The following is a 16,359-nucleotide window of genomic DNA, read 5'->3' as shown; positions in this document are numbered from 1 at the left end:
TGCATTTTATATAGGGGATAGATTTAGAGTGAACCGCTGCGGGAGCCGAGATTTAAGGGAATGAAATCTCTTAAAAGGTGGTGAAAAGTGAGGTTTAGGACGATAATATAGAGGAAATCGTTGCGGTTAGTCTCGCTAGCCGTTGTCGGCAAGAGCACGATGGAGCAACAAGTCGTACCTTGAAACCCATTTTTTTTTTTTTTGCGTTCATTTGGAAATCCTATATTATGGTGGATTGAAAGAGACGACCCTTTGTGTGAGTTCAAAAGCCGTACCGCCGTACCGGTGTTCTATTACCATACCCTTTCGAGCTTTGTTGAAACTCGAAACACCCTTTCATTTCATCGATGAAAGGTCCCATGTATAAGAAGAAAAATGAATCTTTCATTGTAACTATATTTATTATTTACAGGTTTGTATATGGCACTTGTATCAATTTCTGGCATCTAGGATGGTACTACCCGATTTCCTGTTCGGCTGCTACTGCTAGTTTGCACAGCAACAGAGCGGCTGTCACGGGCTCACGGCTGGCCGTACACGTCACAAAACACTGTACCAGCAGTGATTTTCTGAAGCTGCATGGACTTCTCATACCCCGAGGCAGTAGCAGTAGCAGACAACGGAGACAGGCTCCCTGTGGCACTGCCACCGTCTACAGCAGCCAGTACAGAGGACACTCGCCGTCAATAGGCGTGGCGCTTGGAATTTTGGATGCGACGCCCAGTGGCTCGGCACGGACCACGGTCCACCGTCCACGCACGGCCCATCCATTTCGGAACAGCTCAACCGGTCACGGGGGACACTCACTCACACAGGTAGGAGTACGATTCAAATGTAAATGTTTCGTTCACAATATTGTCAGAGCTTTTAATAAATTTTAGTTTAAAAATAAACTAATCCTAATCTAGTTTGATCTTTAAGTTTTATATTGTAAAATTTAGAAGGTATTGCGACCTCTACTCACGATTCAAATGTTTCTTCACAATTAGTTAATAAAATTTAGTTCAAAAATAAATAGAAAATAAAGTCCGATACTAATCTGATTCGATCTTTAAGTTTTATAGTGTAAAATTTAGCGTTCATTACCACCCATAGCCATATGTCGCTAGCCATGAATAGGAACGTCAATTACTATGCTCTCGGCACATACCTTAGTTTGCATGTCAACCACATCGACACATCTGCGCCTTTGAGAGACGTCCAATGTGAATTGCCAAGTTTGTACTAACACATTTAGAGCATCTCCAACACCTCTCGGTCATTCTCAAAACCTTATTTTGGGAGAATAGCATGTCCAAACGCTCTCAATGTATGTTCTCAATTTATCCGGTGCCTCCAAAACCAGAGCTCCTTGGCGCAAATATCAGCCAAACTGTCAACACTGTTAGAATAGGAACTCATACCCTAAACAGGGGTTGGGAGTGATATTAATAGGGTGAGTAACTGGGCCAGGCCCATTACACAGGGGGTATAACGGTCATTACAAGGGGAATAACACAAACCCTAGACGGGTAGTCTAACACCCCCCCCGCAGTCACAACTCTATCCTGTACAGATGTTGAGACTGGATCGAAAGTCTAAAAAGACACTCGACGGTAACCCCTTGGTGAAGATGTCGGCGAACTGAAGCGTGGTGGGGACGCTGAGAACGCGGACGTCACCGGCAGCGACACGCTCGCGGACGAAGTGCAGGTCGATCTCCACATGCTTCGTGCGCTGATGCTGCACGGGGTTGGTGGAGAGGTAGACCGCGCTGACGTTGTCGCAGTAGACGAGGGTGGCGCGCTGGAGGGGACTGTGGAGCTCGTGGAGGAGCTGGCGCAGCCAGGAGGCCTCAGCCACGCCGTTGGCCACGGCACGGTACTCGGCCTCAGCGCTGGAGCGAGAGACGACGGGCTGCCTCTTGGCGGCCCAAGAGACGAGGTTGGCGCCCAGGAAGACGGCGTAGCCGGAGGTGGACCGGCGCGTGTCGGGACAGCTAGCCCAGTCAGCGTCGGTGTAGACCACGAGCTCCGACGTCGGGGATGGGCGGAGTAGGAGGCCGTAGTCGAGGGAGCCGCGGAGGTAGCGTAGAATCCGCTTGAGCTCAGTGAGATGGGGCTCCCGCAGAGTGTGCATATGCAGGCACACCTGCTGGACGGCGTAGGCGATGTCGGGCCTGGAGAACGTGAGGTACTGGAGCGCGCCAGTGAGGCTCCGGTATGACGTCGCGTCAGCGACCGGAGGCCCGTCGTCCTCAGAGAGCTTCGCCTGAGTGTCGACAGGCGTGGAGCAGGGCTTGCAGTCAGACATGCCAGCCCGCTCCAGGATGTCGATGGCGTACTGGCGCTGGTGGAGGAAGAGACCCTGAGGCCGACGTTCGGCGGTGATGCCGAGGAAGTGGTGGAGTGGCCCCAGGTCCTTCATCGCGAACTCCCGCTGAAGGGCGACGATCGTGCGGTGAAGGAGGTCGGCGGTGGATGCCGTGAGCACAATGTCGTCGACGTAGAGCAGGAGGTAGACGGTGTCGTCGTCGCGCCGGTAGATGAACAGGGACGTGTCCGACTTGGCCTCGACGAAGCCGACAGAGGCCAGGTAGGAGGCGAAGCGACTGTACCAAGCCTGTGGCGCCTGCTTGAGGCCGTACAGGGACCGGTTCAGCCGGCAAACCAGGTCCGGACGGTCAGCGTCGACGAAGCCGGTGGGCTGGCTGCAGTAGACAGTCTCCGTCAGAGTGCCATGGAGGAAGGCATTCTTGACATCGAGCTGATGGATCGCCCAGTCGCGGGAGAGGGCGAGGGAGAGGACGGCGCGAACAGTGGCGAACTTGACGACAGGGCTGAAGGTCTCGTCGTAGTCCACTCCGGGGCGCTGGGTGAAGCCCCGAAGGACCCAACGGGCCTTGTAGCGGTCGAGGGAGCCGTCCGAGGTAAGCTTGTGGCGAAATAGCCACTTGCCGGTGACCACGTTGGTGCCTGGTGGACGCGGCACCAGGTCCCAGGTGTGGTTGGCCAAGAGGGCCGCGTACTCCTCCTCCATAGCGCGACGCCAATGTGGGTCGGCGAGGGCAGTGCGAACGGAGGAGGGTACCGGGGAAGCGTCGGGTGGAGTGCTGGTCGTAGCGGCTGCCAGGATGAGCCGGTCAACGGGGCGGAGAACGCCAGCAGCGCGCCGAGTCACCATCGGGTGGACGTGCCCGGGGTCGCGGTGGATGGCGACCGGGTGGTATACGGACGACTCGGAGTGAGCCGCCAGAACGTCGGGAGCGGCTGGTGGGGCCGGCTCACGGCGGTGATAGACGACGGCGGGGTCGGCGAATCGGGCCGCGCTCGTCGACGGGCCCGAGTCGGGGGGCGCCGAGGTAGTGGCGTGGCCGCGGCGATGGTAGACGACGGGCTCCATGTCACGTCAGATATTTGGATGCATATTATAAATATTAAATATAGTCTAATCATAAAATTAATTACAGAGCTGAATAATAAACGACGAGACAAATTTATTAAGTCTAGTTAATCCATAGTTAGCAAAATATTTTTAGCATCGCAGGAGCGAATCATGAACTAATTAGATTCAATAGGTATGTGTAATTAGTTTTATAATTAGACTATATTTAATATTTCTAACTATCATATAAATTTTTGATGTGATGGAGGATAAAAATTTAGCATGGGAACCAAACTCTTGCTAAGAAAGAACAAAATATACACGATACGGTTAAGCCTGAGAGCACCTAGAGGGGGGGTGAATAGGTGATCCTGTAAAATCAAACACTAAATAGCCACAAACTTGATTATAAAGATGTTAGTGCGAGTTAATCAAGTTTATGAAGCGAGCTCTTGCGAACACAAGCAATAATAGAGAGGAGCAACACAAGAGACACGCGATTTTTATCTCGTGGTTCGGCCAAGTAACACTTGTCTACTTTCGCGTTGTGGCGTCCCAATGGACGAGGGTTGCACTCAACCCCTTTCAAGTGATTCGATGATCAACTTGAATACCACAGTCTTTCCTTTGAGATCTTTTTCCCGTTTGCGAGGAATCTCCACAAGTTGGAGCCTCTCTCCCTTACAAAGTTTTGATCACAAGAAGCACAAGAGTAAGGGAGGGAAAATAACACACACAAGATTCAATCCGCAGCACACACACGCACACAAGCCAAGACTTGAGCTAAAAACACAGCACATGGAGTTCACAACTCGAACGGAGCTCAAATCACTGACACAACGAATCAAATGCGTGGAGGTGGAGTCTGGATGTCTTAGTATGCTTAGAGAATGCTTGGTGTACTACTCCATGCGCCAAGGGGTCCCTTTTATAGCCCCAAGGCAGCTAGGAGCCGCTGGAGATCAGTTTGGAAAGCAATTCTTGCCTTCTGTCGAGTGGTGCACCGGACAGTCCGGTGCACAACCGGTCAGCCACTGTAGCAGTCTAGTGCTCGATTTCCTTCCATATGGGGAGCAGCCGACCATTGGTCCTCGGGATCGGTTGGCGCACCAGACACAGTCCGGTGCACACCGGACAGTCCGGTGTGCCCAACCGACCGTTGGCGCGGACCACGTGTCGCGCGTTGATCGCGCGACCGACCGTTGGCCACTGGCGCACTTGACTCACCGGACAGTCCGGTGCACCACCGGACAGTCCGGTGATTTATAGCCACGTCGCCTTCTCTTTTCCCGAGAACGTCCAGTTGACGCCGAGCCCGCCTGGGGCATCGGACAGTCTGGTGTGCCAGTCCCTAGCTGGTGTTGGCTAAACTTTGCCAACTTTTCTCCAATTCAAATCTTCTTTTCTTGGCACTGTTTCTAGCACTTAGATAACCATGTTAGTGCTCAAAAACAATTCACTAAGTCTAGAAACATACCTTGTTCTTGATTTCACACTTATCGTCCATTTGGTACATAAGAACTCACTCAATGTGTGTTGGACATCTAATCACCAAAATACTTATAGAAATGGCCCAAGGGCACATTTCCCTTTCAATCTCCCCTTTTTTGGTGATTTATGCCAACACATCAAAAAGCAACAAAAGAAGTGCAACATCAATGCAAATGAGGACCAATTCCTTTTTCACATAGTATTTGGCATATTTGGATCATTCTTTGCCACCACTTGGTTTGATTTTGCAAATCGAATTCTTTTTCCTATCTCTAAGTCAAACACACTTGTTTGGGCAAATCGAGAGATATTCAAAGAGTAAAATTGATTAAGTGCCAAAAACTCCCCCTTTTTCCCATAATCAAAATTCTCCCCTGTAAGAGACCAAATTTTGCAATAAGAGTATTTTGACAAAAACCAAATTCTAACTCCTCTATTTTCAAAATTCACAAGTGGTTGGCTGATCCATTTTTCTTTGGCCTTAATTTCTCCCCCTTTGGCATTAAGCACCAAAACGGGATCATTCTTGGCCCTTTAACCCCATTTCCTCACCAAAATGTCAATTACGAGCAAAAAGGCAATGAGAACACAAATGAACTTGGAATTAAATACACTAATACCGGAGTGCAGTGGAAGTCTTTTAGTCGTCCAAGTTCACTTTCCCTTTCAATGTACCTTTGAGACTACATCAAGTGTAGTCAACCAAACAAGTTAGTCTCAAAAGGGTCAAGTTGTAGCACATCTCCCCCTAAATATGTGCATCATGGGCATATGGACTTGTGAGGTCCGAGGATTACTTGTACAACTTGAGCACCATAAATATACAACGGATAATGTAAATGTTCAAAGTAACATGATCAAAGGCATGGACTACATGTATGCTATAGATCAATCCAAGTTACGCGAATCTAAGACATTTAGCTCACTTCGCAACCTGCAAAAAGTTTTCTCATCCAACGGCTTGGTGAAGATATCGGCTAGTTGGTTCTCGGTGCTAATATGATAGATATCGATATCTCCCTTTTGCTGGTGGTCTCTCAGGAAGTAATGTCGGATGTCTATGTGCTTAGTGCGGCCGTGTTCAACAGGATTATCCGCCAAGCGGATTGCACTTCATTGCCACATAGAAGTGGCACTTTGCTCAGATTGTAGCCAAAGTTCCGGAGGGTTTGCCTCATCCAAAGTAGTTGCGCGCAACATTGTCCTGCGGCAACATACTCGGCCTCAGCGGTGGATAGGGCAATGGATGTTTGTTTCTTGGAACTCCAGGACACCAGGGATCTTCCTAGAAATTGGCACGTCCCTGATGTGCTCTTCCTATCAACCTTGCACCCAGCATAATCGGAGTCTGAGTATCCAATCAAGTCAAAGGTAGACCCCTTTGGATACCAGATCCCGAAGCAAGGCGTAGAAACTAAATACCTAAGAATTCGCTTAACGACCACAAGGTGACATTCCTTAGGGTTAGATTGAAATCTAGCACACATGCATATACTAAGCATAATGTCCGGTCTCCTAGCACAAAGATAAAGTAATGAACCTATCATTGACCGGTATGCCTTTTGATCAACGGACTTACCTCCTTTGTTGAGGTCGAGATGCCCGTCAGTTCCCATCGGTGTCTTCTCGGGCTTGGCATCCTTCATCCCAAACCTCTTGAGAAGATCTTGAGTGTACTTCGTTTGGGAGATGAAAGTGTCGTCCTTGAGTTGCTTCACTTGGAATCCAAGGAAGTAGGTCAACTCGCCCATCATCGACATCTCGAACTTTTGCATCATCACCCTGCTAAACTCCTCACAAGACTTTTGATTAGTAGAACCAAATATTATGTCATTGACATAAATTTGGCAAACAAAAAGATCGCCATTGCATGTCTTTGTGAAAAGGGTGGGATCGGCTTTCCCAACCTTGAAAGCATTAGAAATAAGGAAATCTCTAAGGCATTCATACCATGCTCTTGGGGCTTGCTGAAGTCCATAAAGCGCCTTAGAGAGCTTATATACATGGTCGGGATACCTGTCATCCTCAAAGCCAGGTGGTTGTTCCACATATACCTCCTCCTTGATTGGCCCATTGAGGAAAGCGCTCTTTACATCGATCTGGAATAGCCTAAAGGAATGGTGAGCGGCATAGGCTAATAAAATCCGAATTGACTATAACCTAGCCACAGGAGCAAACGTCTCCTCAAAATCCAAACCTGCGACTTGGGCATAACCTTTTGCCACAGGTCGAGCCTTGTTTCTTGTCACCACTCCGTGCTCGTCTTGCTTGTTGCGGAACACCCACTTGGTTCCCACAATGTTTTGCTTTGGACGTGGCACCAGGCTCCAGACTTCATTTCTTTTGAAGTTGTTGAGCTCTTTCTGCATGGCCAACACCCAGTCCGGATCCTGCAAGGCCTCTTCTACCCTGGAAGGCTCAATAGAAGAGACAAACGAGTAATGCTCATAGCCTCGGCCTCAGGAGAAGTCTCCGCCTCGGGACCTGGGCCTCGGACCGACTACACTACAGGGGATACATCATTACCCTACTCCTAGCTAGCTGCCTCAGGCTACGAAGGAACAAGACTGGTGTCCCATCTAAGGTTACTCCGACAATAGGTAATGATGGTTCCCCGCGTGCGCCCATGACGTTAGATCGCTCTCAACCTCCTACGGAAGCAAGGAAACGTTAGCAGCATCCATGCCGCACCGCCAGCTATGCTTCTACAGTGCTCAAGGCGCTTCTCCGACGGCCACGTTAGCCCGTCTACAGGGCTCAAGGCGCTTCTCCAACGGCCACGTTAGCCCGTGTACAGGGCTCAAGGCGCTTCTCCGCCAGCCACATTAGCACATAGCTACACCCCATTGTACAGTTGGGCATCTCCTTGTATCTATAAAAGGGGATGTCCAGGGCCTTCCTAAGGCAGGTGGAGAGGGGGACGTGGAGACAGGTTCACGTTGACACACGTTCAGGTGGACATAAGTGAATACACGTTGACATAGAGGGAGGTGGGGCAGACGAGACAGGCAGAGACGGACGCACGCAAAGACTCTCTCTCTCTCTCTCTCTCGCTCTCGCCCTCGCTCTCCCACAACGCTTGTAACCCCTACTACAAGCACCCCGGTGCGAGATAACATAAGCCTCATTTCCCTCTTGTGTTCCATCTTGCATCAACCCATCTGGGCAGGGACACGCAGCAACAAATTCACTGGTCGGTTGACGGTCCTCGCGGGTCCGAAACATCGACAATAGTATTAAATAAAGGAGAATGAGATCAAATTATAAAATGAACTTATCTTAATTAGAAATTGATTACTCTCTAAGTGTTTGGAACACATCTCAAAAAAGGTAAAGTAGTAATTTAAACAAAGAAAGAGATTAAATTATAAGATGGACTAATCTCATTTAGGAATTGATTATTCTTTAAGTGTGGTCCATAATTACATAACCTAATTCTATTCATTTTATTGAGACCTAAAAGTTAAATCAAAGTTGTATTCATGTGATGCATATTACTAATCTCACAAGATTAAATATACTTTAACTTCTAGGGCTTTCATTTTATTTATTTCATTAAGTCAATAAATCAACATATACATTAATCTTATAATCTAGGTGAGAAATTAAAGTGTACAGACTATAGATGAACATAATTTATTTGAGCAGAGAATAATTTCATGAACATTTTGCAATTTGAACCACTAAATTTGGAGTTCATATGAAAAAGATATGAAATAAACAAGTTTTGAAGTTTAAAATATGAAATTAGAGCTAATTTTGTGATTAAATAAAAGTACATGGGCTATTTAAAATAAACCAAGGGCCTGCGCGCTAAAACTCAGGACGGCGGGTTGATTTTCTAAAACCCGAGGGTCTCTTAAGCAAAACCTACACGTGAAGGGGTACGTGGTAATCTCGACCATCGGATCAGAGATCGACGGGCAGGATTAGATCGTGCAAGCGCGAGCGCGCGGACGCGACTGACAGGCGGGGACAGGGTGTCAGCGGACCAGGGCGGGCTGGCCAGCCGGGCCCAGCGGCAGGGGCGCGGGTAAAGGGGAGAGGGAAGGGCGATTAGATCTAAATCAGAGGGCTGGGATCAGATCTGTTCAGCTAAGGTTTAAACCGCCCGATCTCTGACGGACACCTGAGATCTAACGATTGGGGCCAGACCTAAACGCGGTGGCGCCACTCGGTCCTGTGGCGAGGGCACGCCGGAGACGAGGGGGGGGCGGCCACGGCGGGGCTCGAGTGGCTTAGGTAAGGGGCTAGGCACGTTCAGCGCGACACGGCGAACACGACCGTGGGCACAGAACCGACACGGGGGCGCCAGAGAACACAGACCGCAGTGGGGAAGGTTCTACGGCGGCGCAGCTAGCTCCGGTGAGCAATTGCGCGGACGCAGGGGCGATACTTGGCGAAATAAAGGCATGGGAAGGGTGCTCACCTCGAGTGCGAACTCCGGGACGCTTGGAGAACGGCGGGGGTGCGGTGGAGCCTCGGGTCGACCGCGGCGGAGCTTTGGCTGTGCAAGAAACACTCCAGTGAGCGCGGACCAGACAAACCAGAGAGGGGAAGGGCAAACCAGAGGGTGTCCCGAGCAGCTGACGGTAAGGCAAAACTCACCGAGGCAACAGATGGGGCACAGGCTTGACGACGGTCGCAGAACGGCCGACAGTCGACGGTGGGCGGTGGCAGAGCTCTCTGGTCGCGCGCAGAGCGAGAGAGAGGGCGAGAGGGTTCGGCTGAGGGCACAAGTGAGCGGGGGAAGGTTGGTGAGTAGGGCGCGGGGCTCAAAAGGGGCGAGGACATGCGGAGGTGGCCGGAGATCGCACGGTCGTGGGCGCGTCCACGACGGGGGATCGTGGGCGGGAGGTTGGGGACGAGCTGACAGGTGGGGTCAGCGGGACAGAGAGAGAGCGGCGCGCGTGCGAGGGGGACGGCGCCGACAAACCTGGCCCACGGGACAGCGAGAGAGAGAGGGAGGGAGCGCCGACAGGCGGGGCCCGCCTGTTAGGCACCAAGGGCGCGCGGGCGCGGGATTGGGCTTAGTGGTCCGACTTGGGCTGAATTGGGTTTTCTATTTTCCAGGGAATTTCTAATTGATTTTCTATTTATTTTCTCTAGGGTTTTCAATTCAAATTCAAATCAAGTTTCAAGTTCAAACCAAATCAAACATGTGCAACAATTCAAAGAATATTTGGAACTCAACATGATGCAACATTTCATGACTCATATGTTTTTGTAAAAAATAGAATAAATAATCCCTCACTAATTAAGCTAACCCTAACCAAAAGAGAAAGAGAGAGAGAGAAACTAGAGTGAGATAGAAACTACAGTGAGATAGAAACTAGAGTGAGGTAGAGAAGAGTAACACCTGAATTTGGATGATAAATAAGAAAGAAATTTTATCTCCCAAATTCAGGGTGTTACAATTGCTATATCACCTGACCATTCCATTTCCAATGTTTTTCTTGTAGATTCCTTAGACTACAATTTGCTTTTTATTTCTCAATTATGTAAAATGGGCTACAACTGTCTATTTACAGATATAGGTGTCACTGTCTTTAGAAGAAGTGATGATTTAATAGCATTTAAGGGAGTGTTAGAGGGACATCTATATTTAGTTGATTTTAATGAGAACAAAGCTGAACTCAACACTTGCTTATTTGCTAAGACTAACATGGGTTGGCTCTTGCATCGCCGACTAGCCCATGTTAGAATGAAGAATCTTCGTAAGCTTCTAAAGGGAGAACACATTTTAGGACTAACCAATGTTCATTTTGAGAAAGACAGAGTTTGTAGTGCATGTCAAGTAGGAAAGCAGGTTGGAGTCCATCATCCACACAAAAACATAATGACGACGGACAAGCCGCTCGAGCTACTCCACATGGACCTATTCGGCCCGATCGTATACATAAGCATCGGTGGGAATCAAATCTACTTATCATTTTTACCTTATGCATTAGGAGTAGTTCTAGTTTAGCCCTAGTTTAGCCTTTCTCTACCTCAAATCTTCACCTCTCTTTGGCTCTATGTCGATTAGAGACATCTTGGGTGGCCTGTCGACGCCAAGACACACCCTAGGATTTGGGCCTGCTGCGAAGAAGAAGACCCTCTGCGCCATCGCGGATCGTTCAAGCCCCAGTCGCGGACCTTTCGAACGTACGCAGAGGAGGAGCCGCTCCTGCGCCAAGTCGTGGACCGTTCGTGCCTCCACAGAGAGCACCTTCAAGCAGTCCGTTCTAGTGTGTTTGGCACCTAGATCGGCGCCAACACGCGTGAGGGGATGCAAGGCTGTGCCGTCGACCAGAGGGGAGGCCTGGCCTGGCCGCGATGGCGCCAGCAAGGAGGGGAGGGTAGACGCCGGTTAGGGATAGACGTCTAGGGAAGGGATAGAATTTTATTTTGCGCGTGCTTGAGGAGATCATGGCGGTTGTGAAGTCATGGGCACGTCCAATAGCTGAAGAAATGGACGAGGCAATTTTGGAGATGGGGTGACAAATGGGGCCCAGTGCACAGCGTAACAGTCTAAGCGAGGGAGGCGGCTGTGCGGTGCGGCTAGAAGGGCGCTGGGCGCGGGTGTGGGTCGCCGTGGCCGAGTGGGCTCAGGGCGAGGGAAGCTGAGGTGGGCCTGGGGCTGGGGGCAGGCCGAGATGGACCAGGGGCGTGAGAAGGGGGTTGTGTTTCTTCCTTTTTTTTCTTTTTTTATTTCTAATCGGTATTATACGCAAGAATGAGCTCCAAATTAAATGGATACATAACAAGACAATAAATCAAACAAAAATAAATGCATTCTAACGTGATGCAACAACTATTATTCCCTTAGGGTTTAATTATATTACACCTAACGCTTACATATAAAACAAAATACTCCATGTTATTTAGAAAAAAGAAAAGAAAGGCAAAGGAAAGAGACGGTAACACCTGAATTAGGTGAATATCAAAAAAAATTATACATACAAATTTAGGGTGTTACACTAATCGTGTTGTGCTCGTGTCAGCTCATCCTATCGTGGTGGAGACCCAAACACGACAGACATGTGTCGTGCTAACACTAGCACTATCTACGTGATTGGTTGCCGGTGTGTGGAGCGCGTGGCTCGCGTGAGCCTAGACGGGTAGAAACGCGCCTCACTAGCATCTCCGCGCATGCAGGCAGATGGATGGAAAAATACCTCCGTTGTCTCTACTCGTGTAGGCTAGAATCATTTTATACAGGTTACCAATCACATGCTGGAGCGCAGTCAACGCTCGCGGTCGCCCTGGATATGGAAAGCCTGCCAACCAATCATGCGGTATATGAATCGTATCTGTGCTGTATCGAAGCACTACAAACCGTACCGTACTTAGTGCCAACTCATTTAATACGACCCACTTCGCCGTCTATAGATATGGCCATATGGGCGACTTGACCTTTAGCCAGCGCGATCAGTGACAACGGGAACGACGGAACGTCTAGATCCCGTCGCCGCAGATGAGCCTCGAGGCGACGGCCGTCGGCCGGTACCATGAGCGCGGCCTTTTTGCCGTCGAGCTTGTGCCATGCGAACACCACGAGGCTCGCGTTGCTCATGTTGATGGTGAAGCTGTCAACCACGAGGAACGACACAACCATGGCCATCGGCAGCAACACGAACCACACGCGAGCCGGCTCGGCAGGAGGTCCCGTACGTGTGCGTGGTTCGCCAGCACTACGAACGCGAAGAACCCCGTGCACAGTTGCAGGCAGTTGATGGGCAGCGCCGAGAAGCCCTCCATGCCAAGGATGGCCATGTTGCGGTAGATGAGCGCGTAGGGGGGCCTTCCAGTATCCGTCCGGCTCTTAGTAACCGGGAACTGGAAACTTAGTCACGTTCCTCGTTCCGGTAACGTGGGAACAATCTCGTTCCAGTAGTGTTAAATTCTAGTTTTTATAGCGTACCGCGTACCACGTTTCCGTTCCTTGATGCCATCGATCCAGGAACCTAGTTACTAAGGTCCGACTTGCCACGTCAAACGCGAGCATGAAGGTGAGCGGCGCCAGGATGTAACCCATCAGCATGCCACCGCCTGTCCGACCAGCATCGACTGCGGCAATGTCCGTGTCAGGTGGCCTGTGTTAGAATTGTTCATCAGGTCGGAGAAGACAAGCACGAGTTGAGCTGCTTCACCAGCCTGCACCCCACCAGACTGGCGACCATGCCACTGTCTTTCCCCGCCCACGTCGCCAGCATGAACGGAGATCGCTTCGCTGATGTACCGGCACGATGTAACAACGCCTCCTCGACGCCCTCCACGCTGTCGATGCCAGCGATGGCGCCCGTCATGGCCCTCGCGGCGCCGAAGCACGGGAGCTTGGTGAACGGTGGCTGCAGCAGTGAACGACGCCGGAGCAGGGAGTAGGAGTAGGGGTTGTAACTGGTGCCCATTTGGGAGGCCTCCCGAGCCGCTCCGGCAGCGGCTCTTTGCCGGAGCCCTCCCAAATGGCGCCCGAAAAACAGCTCCGAGTAGAGAGTGGGAGCCGGTTTACTTGTCTAGAGCCAGAGCTCAAAAAAACTAGCTCCGAGTAGGGGAGGAGCAGCGGCAGCGTTTAGAAACTGAACGGGAGAAGGGAGGAGAGGAGGAAGAAAGACATGACATGTGAACCCAAATGACGTAGAAACATAGGAAACGATGAGATGAAGTGTATCGGATCCATGGGATGTACAAAGACTTCGGTTTTATTTTTAAAATATAAGAGAGAACTAAGAGACTGCGCGATATAACAATATAATTCTGAGACTATGGATAATAGATTCCTAGTCAGATGGCTCGCGCCTCCTCGGGTCCTGCGCGCGACCCTTCGTCTCCCGCGCACGACCCCTCCACTGCCCACAGCACCGCGCCTCCCAACGGTCCGGTTGCCTACCACCCAACTCCGGCCGCCGTACACTCCATAAACGGCGGCGTCGCAGCCCCCCTCCGCCCGGAATCGTCAACCTCCGCCGCCCAGGCACGTTCGGTTGGCCGCCATCCCGCTCCGGCCACCATCCACACCATATACGGCGCCGCCACTGCTTCTCTCCGCCAGGTCGCCTCACCATCTTCCCCTTCCTCCCCTTTCCCGGAATCATCAACCTCCGCCACCCAGGGGCGGTCCAAGTTCCAGAGATGGAATGAGAGTGCGGCAGGTTCCCCAGACGACGGTCTACAACCACGTTCTTGGGCTGGCCGGCCTCTGTTCCGTGATACTCTGCTTCACCCGCGGGTTCCTCTTGTTCCAGCACTGACTGCTTCGTCTCCAAGGGAGCCCTCCCCACTTGAGATCGGGACGTTGAACCCTCATCACGAGCATCAACATCGCTGGTTTCGTGGCTTGGAGAGTGCGCCGGAGACAACACTTGGTGGTTGGACCAGAGTTGAATCAAGGAAGGCGAAGAAGCGTCGCCTTCGTGCACTGCGGGCACGTCGCCCGGTGCCAAATGACTTGAAAGGTCACTGTTTCAATTGCTTCGCGGATAATCACCTCGCTGCTTTCTGCCACCTTGAGCCAAGGTGTTTTCGTTGCAAGACAGTTGGTCATCGCTCCTACTACTGCCCCGGGCCTGTGAAAGCTGACAGGAAGGTTCCTGTACATCGACGGTTGTTGAGAGGAACGGTTTGGAACAGACTTTCGACAGTTGAGCCAACGATCGCTGATCGTGTTCCGCAGTATCAGTTGCCTCGGGTCCCGGTCTGGAAGAGACTCCAGCCTTCTGTGCCCCTTTCATGCAAGAAGAAGGTCTGTATCTGGCGTAGAATCTCCCCTCCAGGCATTGAGAAGGGTCCAGCACATCACATGATGATAGCAGGGTGATAGTCGCCTAGAGGGGGGTGAATAGGGCGAAACTGAAATTTACAAATATAAACACAACTACAAGCGGGGTTAGCATTAGAAATATAAACGAGTCCGCGAGAGAGGGCGCAAAACAAATCACAAGCAAATGAAGTGAGTGACACGCGGATTTGTTTTACCGAGGTTCGGTTCTTGCAAACCTACTCCCCGTTGAGGAGGCCACAAAGGCCGGGTCTCTTTCAACCCTTCCCTCTCTCAAACGATCCCACGGACCGAGTGAGCTTTCTCTTCTCAATTACTTGGAACACAAAGTTCCCACAAGGACCACCACAAGTTTGGTGTCTCTTGCCTCAATTACAAGTGAGCTTGATCGCAATGAAAGAATCAAGAAAGAAGAAAGCAATCCAAGTGCAAGAGCTCAAAAGAACACAAGCAAATCACTCTCTCTAGTCACTATGGCGTTGTGTGGAATTTGGAGAGGATTTGATCTCTTTGGTGTGTCTAGAATTGAATGCTAGAGCTCTTGTAGTAGTTGGGAAGTGGAAAACTTGGATGCAATGAATGGTGGGGTGGTTGGGGTATTTATAGCCCCAACCACCAAAAGTGGCCGTTGGGAGGCTGTCTGTTCGATGGCGCACCGGACAGTCCGGTGCACACCGGACATGTCCGGTGCCCCCGCCACGTCATCACTGCCGTTGGATTCTGACCGTTGGAGCTTCTGACTTGTGGGCCCGCCTGGATGTCCGGTGCACACCGGACATGCACTGTTCCTTGTCCGGTGCGCCAGTATGGGCGCGCCTGCCTTCTGCGCGCGCAGAGCGCGCATTAAATGCGTCGCAGGTAGCCGTTGGCGCCGAATAGCCGTTGCTCCGGAGTTGCACCGGATAGTCCGGTGCACACCGGACATGTCCGGTGAATTATAGCGGACTAGCCGTTGGAGATTCCCGAAGCCGGCGAGTTCCTGAGGCCGCTCTTCCTTGGCGCACCGGACACTGTCCGGTGTACACCGGACAGTCCGGTGAATTATAGCGCGAGTGCCTCTGGAAATTCCCGAAGGTAGCAAGTTCACGTTGGAGTCCTCTGGTGCACCGGACATGTCCGGTGGTGCACCGGACACTGTCCGGTGGTGCACCGGACAGTCCGGTGCGCCAGACCAGAGGTGCCTTCGGTTGACCCTTTGCTCCTTTGTTGAATCCAATATTTGATCTTTTTATTGGCTAAGTGTGAACCTGTTACACCTGTATGACTTATACACTAGAGCAAACTAGTTAGTCCAATTATTTGTGTTTGGGCAATTCAACCACCAAAATTATTTAGGAACTAGGTGTAAGCCTAATTCCCTTTCAATCTCCCCCTTTTTGGTGATTGATGCCAACACAAACCAAAGCGAATATAGAAGTGTATAATTGAACTAGTTTGCATGATATAAGTGCAAAGGTTGCTTGGAATTGAGCCAATATAAAAACTTACAAGATATGCATGGATTGTTTCTTACTTATAACATTTTGGACCACGCTTGCACCACATGTTTTGTTTTTGCAAAATCTTTTGTAAATCTTTTCTAAGTTCTTTTGCAAATAGTCAAAGGTAAATGAATAAGAGTTTGCAAAGCATTTTCAAGATTTGAAATTTTCTCCCCCTGTTTCAAATGCTTTTCCTTTGACTAAACAAAACTCCCCCTAAAAGAGATCCTCCTCTTCGTGTTCAAGAGGGTTTTGATATATCAT

The sequence above is a fragment of the Zea mays genome, chromosome 4 (genome assembly GCF_902167145.1).
Source record: "Zea mays cultivar B73 chromosome 4, Zm-B73-REFERENCE-NAM-5.0, whole genome shotgun sequence".
NCBI classification, from domain to species: domain Eukaryota; kingdom Viridiplantae; phylum Streptophyta; class Magnoliopsida; order Poales; family Poaceae; genus Zea; species Zea mays.
Note: the sequence above shows the minus strand (reverse complement) of the source record.